The following is a 13,101-nucleotide window of genomic DNA, read 5'->3' as shown; positions in this document are numbered from 1 at the left end:
CAGGAGGGTTGAAGATATATCTCTGTTTTCTTTTGAATGCCTTGACACTTGGACTAACCATGTGCAGGTTGTGAGTACAAACACAAATACACACACATGACTCAAGGACAGACATTAATTCTTAAATATAAATTTAAACCCATAAGCAGGAAGAGCAGTGTTTTCCTAACTGCCTCATAATTTTACAAGCCTATGTAGCACTAATACACACGATGATGATGATTATTCACTCTACTCCTTCTGCCCCAGTGGACAGAGTGTACTTTCCTGGCCTACGGATGCTAAGCTTGATCTGCTTTGGTCAACGAAATATTAGTGAACGTGGTGCAAATAAGGGACCTAAATCTGCTCGCAGTTTGGCTTGGCGCTTACTTTTCGGTGGTTCCGTGCTATGAGAAGAGTATGTTCCTGGGAGCTATTGCCCCTTCAGCCTGTTTCCGGAACAGATATATATGGAGCAGATCCACATTCTGGAACAAACCCCAGCCATCTCACAGCATGAACCAGAGCTGTCCAGATGAGTGCAGCCTAAATAAACTGAACTCGTCACCTTGGCAAGTTGAATTGAGAATAAATGTTTGTTGTAAGCAACTGAGTCTTCAGGTAGTTGATTACACAGCCTTACTATATCAACAAAACTAATAAAAGTTCCATTTGTTCATTCCACTACCAATACCATCCCTTTCAAATTGTGCCTTCTTGAGCCTAGAGTACAAAAAAGAGCCAGTATTAAACCATACACCTCTTAATGCTGATCCAATAGATAAACAAAAACCCTGCCCAAGCTTAGTTCCACCTGGAAGCAGAGCCTCAGATAATAAACAACTGCATACAGGTAGCCATTTAGGAGGTAATAGCCAAGAGCAAAAATGACTCTCACATAACTCTCAAGGAGCATGGAGTAACATTGATCAGCACAAGACTTCCCAAAGACTAGAATGGATGTTTCAGCTGACAATGGCATTGGTAGAAGGTAGCTCAGAGCAGACACCTATGCTCCCCTCTCTCCCCCGTCCCTACCCCATTCAATGCCTTCATGGTCCACCAGCCGCTCTCAGAAGCAACCCCAGCATAAGGGAAGAAAACTTGATTGGCTGAGATCAAGTTGACACCACTTATTAGAAACGCAATTTTCAACATAAACAAAGTTCTGTTACAAAAAAAAAATGAAGTAACTTTTGCTCACTTGGGTTTTGGCTTGCAATTTGTACATCTGTACAATTTGTGTTGCCTGTATATTGCTACATATAGATATTAGGTAAGCACTAATCTATCATCAGTGTATGGGTAAAGAGGTGACTATGGTCATTATGTGTCCACCATTCTCAGGGCATGTGCAAGGGAGGCAAAAATCACTTTCTATACGGGACCTCTATCATATGTGCTCCTTCCAGACAACTTGCCTGGAACTCCATAAAGGACATTCACTCTCATCCACACCCACATACCCTCCACCTCCATAGAAGCCCATATTGTAGGTATTTTCACTGAATATTTACCTGGGGAAGGGGCCACAGTCTCAAAAAGGGTCTTCTTCATAGGAGAAGGTAGGGGGAAACATTCTCAGGTCTGCTCCTGCAGGGCTGTCATGACTATTCCCTTCCATCGTCAGTTCCTTTATCCCTGGCCCTAGTAGCCCTAACAGCAGATGGTTTATAAATCTAGATGCTGCTTTGATGTGAGGAGAGTAGCCTCTATATCTGGTTCTGCCTTAAATCCTTTAGAGTTACTACTGGCATCATCACTATTAAAGGGCAAGAAAAGTCTGAAAATGCAACAGCAGCAGTTAAAGGTATAGGTTCTTGAGTCAGCCACAAGTGAATTTGAATTCTGGCTCTACAATGTCCCAGCTGTGTGCCCTTGAGAAGGTTACTTCACCTCTCTGGGTCTTGTTTCTTCATGTATGACAATGAAGTCTACTGCTCATAGGTTCACTGTTAGAATTAAATAAGATAATGGAGATAAATAATTCGGTATGGTTCTTGACCTAATAAATATTCAATAAATTTTAGTTTTTATAATTAGTGAGACTGTTACCCTTATTATTACTATGGTGCTGTGAAAACAAAATGGACATTAAAGCCAAATAGATTTCAATATGCAGCTCTTACCTACAAATTCAAGACAGGAGAAAAAATTAGAATCAATCAAGAAGATGGGCTAGAGGGGGAAGATGGGGGAAGAGTAAGACGCAGAGATCACCTTCCTCCCCACAGATACCACAGAAATACATCTACAGGTGGAACAACTCCTACAGAACACCCACTGAATGCTGGCAGAAGACATCGGACCTCCCAAAAGGCAAGAAACCCCCTCACGTACCTGGGTAGGGCAAAAGAAAAAAGAATAAACAGAGACAAAAGGATAGGGACGGGACCTGCACCAGTGGGAGGGAACTGTGAAGGAGGAAAGGTTTCCACACACTAAGAAGCCCCTTTGCGGGCAGAGACTGCGGGTGGCGGAGGGAGAAAGCTTCGGAGTCACGGAGGAGAGCGCAGCAACAGGGATGCAGAGGGCAAAGCAGAGAGATTCCCGCACAGAGGATCGATGCGGACCAGCACTCACCAGCCCGAGAGGCTTGTCTGCTCACCCGCCGGGCGGGCGGGGCTGGGAGCTGAGTCTCAGGCTTCGGTCAGAGTGCCGGGAGAGGACTGGGGTTGGTGGCATGAACACAGCCTGCAGGGGGTTAGTGCACCACGGCTAGCCGGGAGGGAGTCAGGGGAAAAGTCTGGACCTGCCGAAGAGGCAAGAGACTTTTTCTTCCCTCTTTGTTTCCTGGTGCACGAGGAGAGGGGATTAAGAGCCCTGCTTAAAGGAGCTCCTGAGACGGGCACGAGCCACGGCTAATAGCGCGGACCCCAGAGACGGGCGGGAGACGCTAAGGCTGCTGCTGCCGCCACCAAGAAGCCTGTGTGCGAGCACAGGTCACTATCCACACCTCCCCTCCCGGGAGCCTATGCAGCCCGCCACTGCCAGGGTCCCGGGATCCAGGGACAACTTCTCCGGGAGAACACACGGCACGCCTCAGGCTGGTGCAATGTCACGCCGGCCTCTGCCGCCACAGGCCCGCCCCGCATCCGCACCCCTCCCTCCCCTCGGCCTCAGTGAGCCAGAGTCCCCTAATCAGCTGCTCCTTTAACCCCGTCCAGTCTGAGCGAAGAACAGACGCCCTCAGGCGACCTACATGCAGAGGCGGGTCCAAATCCAAAGCTGAACTCAGGGAGCTGTGAGAACAAAGAAGAGAAAGGGAAATCTCTCCCAGCAGCCTCAGAAGCAGCAGATTAAAGCTCCACAATCAACTTGATGTACCCTGAACCTGTGGAATACCTGAATAGACAATGAATCATCCCAAATTGAGGAGGTGGACTTTGAGAGCAAGATTTATGACTTTTTCCCCTTTTCCTCTTTTTGAGTATGTATGTGTATGCTTCTGTGTGCGATTTTGTCTGTATAGCTTTGCTCTCACCATTTGTCCTAGGGTTCTGTCCGTCCGATTTTTTTTTTTACTTAAAAAAATTTTTTTTCTTAAAAATTATTTTAATAACTTTATCTTACTTTATTTTATTTTATCCTCTTTCTTTTTTCTTTCTACTTTTTCTCCTTTTATTCTGAGCCGTGTGGATGAAAGGCTCTTGGTACTGCAGCCAGGAGTCAGTGCTGTGCCTCTGATGTGGGAGAGCCAACTTCAGGACACTGGTCCACAAGAGACCTCCCAGCTCTATGAAATATCAAACGGCAAAAATATCCCAGAGACCTACATCTCAACACCAGCACCCAGCTCCACTCAACGACCAGTAAGCTACAGTGCTGGACACCCTATGCCAAACAACTAGCAAGACAGGAACACAACACTACCCATTAGCAGAGAGGTTGCCTAAAATCATAATAAGTCCACAGACATGCCAAAACACACCACCAGACGTGGACCTGCCCACCAGAAACACAAGATCCAGCCTCATCCACCAGAACACAGGCACTGGTTCCCTCCACCAGGAAGCCTACACAACCTACTGAACCAAATTTAGCCACTGGGGACAGACACCAAAAACAATGGGAACTACGAACCTGCAGCCTGAAAAAATGAGACCCCAAACACAGTAAGATAAGCAAAATGAGAAGACAGAAAAACACACAGCAGATGAAGGAGCAAGATTAAAAACCCACCAGACCTAACAAATGAAGAGGAAATAGGCAGTCTACCTGAAAAAGAATTCAGAATAATGATAGTAAAGATGATCCAAAATCTTGGAAATAGAATAAACAAAATGCAAGAAACATTTAACAAGGACCTAGAAGAACTAAAGAGGAAACAAGCAACGACGAACAACACAATAAATGAAATTAAAAATACTCTAGAAGGGATCAATAGCAGAATAACTGAGGCAGAGGAATGGAAAAGTGACCTGGAAGATAAAACAGTGGAAATAACTACTGCAGAGCAGAATAAAGACAAAAGAATGAAAAGAACTGAGGACAGTCTCAGAGACCTCTGGGACAACATTAAACGCACCAACATTCGAATTATAGGGGTCCCAGAAGGGGAAGAGAAAAAGAAAGAGACTGAGAAACTATTTGAAGAGATTATAGTTAAAAACTTCCCTAATATGGGAAAGGAAATAGTTAATCAAGTCCAAGAAGCACAGAGAGTCCCATACAGGATAAATCCAAGGAGAAACACGCCAAGACACATATTAATCAAACTGTCAAAAATTAAATACAAAGAAAACATATTAAAAGCAGCAAGGGAAAGACAACAAATAACACACAAGGGAATCCCCATAACGTTAGCAGCTGATCCTTCAGCAGAAACTCTGCAAACCAGAAGGGATTGGCACGACATATTTAAAGTGATGAAGGAGAAACAACTAAAACCAAGATTACTCTACCCAGCAAGGATCTCTTTCAGATTTGATGGAGAAGTTAAAAACTTTACAAACAACCAAATGCTGAGAGAGTTCAGCACCACCAAACCAGCTTTACAACAAATGCTAAAGGGACGTCTCTAGGCAAGAAACACAAGAGAAGGAAAAGACCTACAATAACGAACCCAAAACAATTAAGAAAATGGGAATAGGAACATACAAATCGATAATTACCTTAAATGTAAATGGATTCAATGCTCCCACAAAAAGACACAGACTGGCTGAATGGATACAAAAACAAGACCCATATATATGCTGTCTACAAGAGACCCACTTCAGACCTAGGGACACATACAGACTGAAAGTGAGGGGATGGAAAAGATATTCCATGCAAATGGAAACCAAAAGAAAGCTGGAGTAGCAATTCTCATATAAGACAACAGAGACTAAAATAAAGAGTATTACAAGAGACAAGGACACTACATAAGGATCAAGGGATCGATCCAAGAAGAAGATACAACAATTGTAAATTTCTATGCACTCAACATAGGAGCACCTCAATACATAAGGCAAATACTAACAGCCATAAAAGGGGAAATCGACAGTAACACATTCATAGTAGGGGACTTTAACACCCCAATTTTACCAATGGACAGATCATCTAAAATGAAAATAAATAAGGAAACACAAGCTTTAAATGATATATTAAACAAGATGGACTTTATTGATATTTATAGGACATTCCATCCAACAACAACAGAATACACATTTTTCTCAAGTGCTCATGGAACATTCTCCAGGATAGATCATATCCTGGCTCACAAATCAAGCCTTGGTAAAATTAGAGAAAATTGAAATTGTAACAAGTATCTTTTCCAACCACAACGCTATGAGACTAGATATCGATTAATGGAAAAGATCTGTAAAAAATACAAACACATGGAGGCTGAACAATACACTACTTAATAACGAAGTGATCACTGGAGAAATCAAAGAGGAAATCAAAAAGTACCTAGAAACAAATGACAGTGGAGACACGATGACCCAAAACCTATGGAATGCAGCAAAAGCAGTTTGAAGAGGGAAGTTTATAGCAATAAAATCCTACCTTAAGAAACCTAAGCTTGCACCTAAAGCAATTAGAGAAAGAAGAACAAAAAACCCCCAAAGTTAGCAGAAGTAAAGAAATCATAAAGGTCAGATCAGAAATAAATGAAAAAGAAATGAAGGCAATGATAGCAAAGATCAATAAAACTAAAAGCTGGTTCTTTGGAAGATAAACAAAATTGATAAACCATTAACCAAACTCGTCAAGAAAAAAAGGGAGAAGACTCAAATCAATAGAAGTAGAAATGAAAAAGGAGAAGTAACAACGGACACTGCAGAAATACAAAAGATCATGAGAGATTACTACAAGCAACTCTATGCCAATAAAATGGACAAACTAGAAGAAATGGACAAATTCTTAGAAATGCACAACCTGCCAAGACTGAATCAGGAAGAAATAGAAAATATGCACAGACCAATCACAAGCACTGAAATTGAAACTGTGATTAAAAATCTTCAAACTAGCAAAAGCCCAGGACCAGATGGTATCACAGGCGAATTCTATCAAACATTTAGAGAAGAGCTAACACCTATCCTTCTCAAACTCTTCCAAAATATAGCAGAGGGTGGAACACTTGCAAACTCATTCTACGAGGCCACCATCACCCTGATACCAAAACCAGACAAGGATATCACAAAGAAAGAAAACTATAATCCAATATCACTGATGAACATAGATGCAAAAACCTGAACAAAATACTAGCAAACAGAATCCAACAGCACATTAAAAGGATCATACACCACGATCAAGTGGGGTTTATCCCAGGAATGCAAGAGTTCTTCAATATACGTAAATCAATCAACGTGATACACCATATTAACAAATTGAAAGAGGAAAACCATATGATCATCTCAATAGATGCAGAGAAAGCTTTTGACAAAATTCAACACCCATTTATGATAAAAACCCTCCAGAAAGTAGGCATAGAGGGAACTTACCTCAACATAATAAAAGCCATATATGATAAACCCACAGCCAACATCATCCTCAATGGTGAAAAACTGAAAGCATTTCCACTAAGATCAGGAACAAGACAAGGTTGCCCACTCTCACCACTCTTATTCAACGTAGTTTTGGAAGTTTTAGCCACAGCAATCAGAGAAGAAATGGAAATAAAAGGAATCCAAATCAGAAAAGAAGAAGTAAAGCTGTCACTGTTTGCAGATGACATGATACTCTACATAGAGAATCCTAAAGATGCTACCAGAAAACTACTAGAGCTAATCAATGAATTTGGAAAAGTAGCAGGATACAAAATTAATGCACAGACATCTCTGTCATTCCTATACATTAATGATGAAAAATCTGAAAGTGAAATCAAGAAAACACTCCCATTTACCATTGCAACAAAAAGAATAAAATATCTAGGAATAAACCTACCTAAGGAGACAAAAGACCTGTATGCAGAAAACTATAAGACACTGATGAAAGAAATTAAAGATGATACAAATAGATGGAGAGATATACCATGTTCTTGGAGTGGAAGAATCAACATTGTGAAAATGACTCTACTACCCAAAGCAATCTACAGATTCAATGCAATCCCTGTCAAACTACCACTGGCATTTGTCACAGAACTAGAACAAAAAATTTCACAATTTGTATGGAAACACAAAAGACCCCGCATAGCCAAAGCAATCTTGAGAATGAAAAAAGGAGCGGAGGAATCAGGCTCCCTGACTTCAGACTATACTACAAAGCTACAGTAATCAAGACAGTATGGTACTGGCACAAAAACAGAAAGATAGATCAATGGAACAAGATAGAAAGCCCAGAGATAAACCCACACACATATGGTCACCTTATCTTTGATAAAGGAGGCAGGAATGTACAGTGGAGAAAGGACAGTCTCTTCAATAAGTGGTGCTGGGAAAAGTGGACAGGTACATGTAAAAGTATGAGATTAGATCACTCCCTAACACCATACACACAAATAAGCTCAAAATGGATTAAAGACCTAAATGTAAGGCAAGACACTTTCAAACTCTTAGAGGAAAACATAGGCAGAACACTCTTTGACATAAATCACCGCAGGATCCTTTTTGACCTACCTCCTAGAGAGATGGAAATAAAAACAAAAATAAACAAATGGGACCTAATGAAACTTCAAAGCTTTTGCACAGCAAAGGAAACCATAAACAAGACCAAAAGACAACCCTCAGAATGGGAGAAAATATTTGCAAATGAAGCAATGGACAAAGGATTAATATCTAAAATTTACAAGCAGCTCATGCAGCTCAATAACAAAAAAACAAACAACCCAATGCAAAAATGGGCAGAAGATCTAAATAGACATTTCTCTGAAGAAGGTATACAGATTGCCAACAAACACATGAAAGAATGCTCAACATCATTAATCATTAGAGAAATACAAATCAAAACTACAATGAGATATCATCTCACACCAGTCAGAATGGCCATCATCAAAAAATCTAGAAACAATAAATTCTGGAGAGGGTGTGCAGAAAAGGGAACACTCTTGCACTGCTGGTGGGAATGTGAATCGGTACAGCCACTATGGAGAACAGTATGGAGGTTCCTTAAAAAACTACAAATAGAACTACCATATGACCCAGCAATCCCACTACTGGGCATATACCCTGAGAAAATCATAATTCAAAAAGAGTCATGTACCAAAATGTTCACTGCAGCTCTATTTACAATAGCCAGGAGATGGAAGCAACCTAAGTGTCCATCATAGGATGAATGGATAAAGAAGATGTGGCACATATATACAATGGAATATTACTCAGCCATAAAAAGAAACAAGGGCTTCCCTGGTGGCGCAGTTGTTGAGAGTCCGCCTGCCGATGCAGGGGACACGGGTTCGTGCCCTGGTCCGGGAAGATCCCACATGCCACGGAGCGGCTGGGTCCGTGAGCCATGGCCACTGAGGTTGCCCGTCTGGAGCCTGTACTCCACCACGGGAGAGGCCACAACAGTGAGAGGCTCGTGTACCACAAAAAAAAAAAAAGAAAAAAAGGAAAAAAAAAAAAGGAAACGAAATTGAGTTATTTGCAGTGAGGTGAATAGACCTAGAGTCTGTAATACAGAGTGAAGTAAGTCAGAAAGAGAAAGACAAATGCCGTATGCTAACACATATATATTGAATCTTAGAAATAAAAAATGTCATGAAGAACCTAGGGATAAGATGGAAATAAAGACACAGACCTACTAGAGAATGGACTTGAGGATACGGGGAGGGGGAAGGGTAAGCTGTGACAAAGTGATAGAGTGGCATGGACATATATACACTAGCAAACGTAAAATAGATAGCTAGTGGGAAGCAGCTGCATAGCACAGTGAGATCAGCTCGGTGCTTTGTGACCACCTAGAGGGGTGGGATAAGGAGGGTGGGAGGGAGGGAGACGCAAGAGGGAAGAGATATGGGAACATGTGTATAACTGATTCACTTTGTTATAAAGCAGAAACTAACACACCATTGTAAAGCAATTATACTCAAATAAAAATGTAAAAAAAGATGGAAATACTGTAAATTATTACTGGCCAAGGTGATGTTGCCTTGGAAATTGTCATTGCAATGGGAACTTTCTTCTCCTAAGGCAATGAAGATTGGACTGCAATGAGAAGTCAGTGTCAAAGTGACAGTTAAGACTCAGACAGCAGTTACCCAAGGCCAAGGAAAGCCACAGATGACATGTGAAGAGAAAGGAGATGAAGAAATAAAGAAACCATTTGCTACATTTTGTCTTATGTCCAATCACTTTTTCTGTGTGCAGTGAGTCAGAGTTTTCAAATGCAAACATTTTTTAAAGCATTGAGAATTGTTGATACTAACAACAATTGAAAACAATGAGTCCTTAACTGTATCTGCAGCACGGTGCATTGTTTAGTTGAATTCTCACAAAAATTGTAAACGAAATAGGAGATAGATAATATGAGTGTCCTTATTTTGTAGATTAGAGAATTGAAGCAGAGAGAGGTACTGTGGTTTGTTCAAGGTCACATAGATAACAAGTAGTAGAATTGAGATTTTAACCTGGCAGTAATTCCACATCGCAGGCTATGCCTTATATTAGCAAGACAAAAAGGTGACATAGATTTGAGAAAATATTTATAGTATGGGAATCAAATGAATAGTATGTGTCTTAGTTCTTTTCTATTAGAATTAATAGAAATAGCTTTAAGTGAACATTTACTACATGATAAGCACATAGGTTCTATATTTTCACAATGATGAGATAATAATTCACGAGAATGGATGTACTATTTCTAATGCTTGCATTATGCTACACGGGAAATGTTTTCACAGTTATTGAAACTGAGATTCAGAGAGGTTAAGTCACTGACCCAAGGTCACACAGCTAAGCCAAAATTTTAAAACTGGTCTATCTGACCCCATCTTTTCACTATGCCATCCTGTTTGACTTTTCGGTTGTACTTTCAACTTTCAAACTGATGCCTCAATAGGCAGTCTTATGCTTCCAGAAACAACTAGATAGATTTTATACTGCTTCTTTACTTCAAATTTTCAAATCTCAATAAATTTAAAACTGGGAGAGGCAGTTGTCTTTATAAGTAATCACTCTATGACCTATCTTGAAATGAACCAAAGCTCTTCTCTTAAGAGAGCAACAGTCCAATCCAATAACTCACGCATTCTTTGGATCAAGAATCAACTCCACATGAATTCATGTGTAGTCCAGCCCAAGGGCTGCCAAAACATATTGAAAATGGATGTTATTAGTCTGGGCATGATCTCTAGGAGTTTTCTACTATGTTGGGCCATTTTATTTGCCCTTCCTGCCTTGATGCTGATGTATCTTTTTTCCCTGAAAGTGTATTCTTCAGCATATTAATCAGTGGCGTGTGTGTGTGTGTGTGTGTGTGTGTGTGTATGTGTGTGTTAAAAAGGGATTCCCTGGTCATGTACAGTTGTGAAACAGTGAATGAAAAACTGAGTGTTTTGTATTCCCTTATTGTAGGAGTTCTCAGAAGTCCTCTCAATACAATGCTGTGCATTCTAACTCTTCAAGAGGCAGATGTACTTCTCCAGACAGAATCCTTTTTTCCTGGACTGTCTTCCAGGACCAGTGTTCTCTCAGCTCACTTGGGGAGATATGATCTGCCAGAAAACTACCTCCAGTTAATACTTTCCTAGCGTGATTCTGGGTTCTATCAGAGGTAAGGCTTACAATCACCACATGCCTGATTCTTTCTGAGACTGTACAGCTCATGCCTTCTCCTTGCCTCAGTACAAAGTGCTACAGCACCCGTCAGCTGACAGAAAACGTGTGCCAACTGTTATCAATGAGGAGATGAGTCAGAGCCCACCCACAGTGATCCCTGGGGAGAGCTGGAACTCATCTTCATGAGGGGAGACAAGTGAGATGTGAGAAAAAAGAGGGAACCTACCCAGTCACTCATGTCCATAATAGATAGAGTGGCCATTTTCCCAATTTGTTGAGTACAGCTCAGTTTACCTCTGTTGTCCAAGCATAAATTATTATTTCAACAGTATCTTGTTGGACAATAACTGTATTTTGTTACTAGAGCATGGGTGTGCATTGCCTTCTTGGCTCACAGATGATAATGCACTTGCCTAAATTGTTTTCTGCCCACCACAATCAGAGAGTCTCAGAATTGGAAGGGATCGTCTATTTTTCTATCCAACCTCCTACACTTGAGAGAAATGTTGTGAAGGATTCTGGGGAAAGTGTTGTCCCTCAATAAAGAGAGATGCAGGAAAGGAAGCCCCTCCTCTTCCTCGTCCAGACCTCATTGTGTTCTGCATGCAATGTCTCCGGGCCTCTGCCAGCCATCTTTGGACCTTCCTTTATACAGGAAATCAATTTCTGGGGGAACTCCGCAGTTTCATAAACTTCAGGTCCCATAAAATCTGGACTGGCCTCCTGCTCATCTCCCTGATCTAAGTTAACAAGTCTATGAAGTCTATACCACAGGTATCTTTCAAATCTACCCACTTTTCTCCATCTCCTACCCACTATCCTGGTCCACACTGCCATCTTCTTTCAACAGAGTTCTCCCTCTTGTCCTTTCATACTGTGATTTTTCTGAATTGTACATCTTACCACATCACTCTCTTCTTTAAATCCTACTGGATTTAGGATAAGACCAAAATGCTTAACCTGGTTCTGAAGCTCTGAAAAATCTGGCCCTAACCTGTTTCTATAGCTTCATGCAACTTACTGCCTTACTTGCTCTCTGGGTGTAGCACACTGGCCTTCTTTCTTTTACTGCAACGCCCCGAGTTAGTCATGACTATGCACTATTCTGCCAGAAATGCTCTTTCTCAATTTATTTTCTAGTTAATTCTTTGCTATTTGCCCTTCAGAGATTAATTTAAAAATTCCTTCCTTAAGATATGGGGATATAGGTATATACATAGCTGATTCAATTTGTTATAAAGCAGAAACTAACACACCACTGTAAAGCAATTATACTGAGAAATGTGCCCTGTTTCTGAAATTGGTGGCTTCAAATGTCAAGGAAAACACAGGACACCTTGGAGACTCCAGCCAGGCTTTTAAGAACAGGGGCTTTGTAAAGTCCTCCCTTGGGCACCTTATGATCAGTCAACTGACCGAACCAGAAAGTTCCTGAAGTACAGAAGGAGGAAACTCCAGGGTACAAAACACAGAGAAATGGACTGTTGTAGAGACCTTCAAGATGGTGGAGGGGTTAGAAGTGGAGATCACCTTCCTCCCCACAAATACATCAGAAATACATCTACATGTGGAACAACTCCTACAGAACACATACTAAACACTGGCAAAACACCTCAGACCTCCCAAAATCCGTGTGGCTGATGGGGTCTTGGTGCTCCGGCTGGGTGTCAGGCCTTAGCCTCTGAGGTGGGAGAGCTGAGTTCAGGACATTGGTCCACCAAAGACCTCCTGGATCCACATGATATCAAATGGTGAAAGCTCACCCAGAGATCTCTATCCCAATGCTAAGACCCAGCTCCACTCAACGACCAGCAAGCTAGAGTGCTGGACACCCTATGCCAAACAACTAGCAAGACAGGAACACAACCCCACCCGTTAGCAGAGAGGCTGCCTAATATCAAAAGGGGACACCCCAAAACATACAAGCTGACGTGGTGCTGCCCACCAGAAACACAAGATCCAGCCTCATCCACCAGAACAC

This window comes from Lagenorhynchus albirostris, chromosome 3 (genome assembly GCF_949774975.1).
Source record: "Lagenorhynchus albirostris chromosome 3, mLagAlb1.1, whole genome shotgun sequence".
In the NCBI taxonomy this organism is placed as follows: domain Eukaryota; kingdom Metazoa; phylum Chordata; class Mammalia; order Artiodactyla; family Delphinidae; genus Lagenorhynchus; species Lagenorhynchus albirostris.
The sequence above is the reverse complement of the archived record's forward strand: the minus strand, read 5'-3'. Positions refer to the sequence as shown.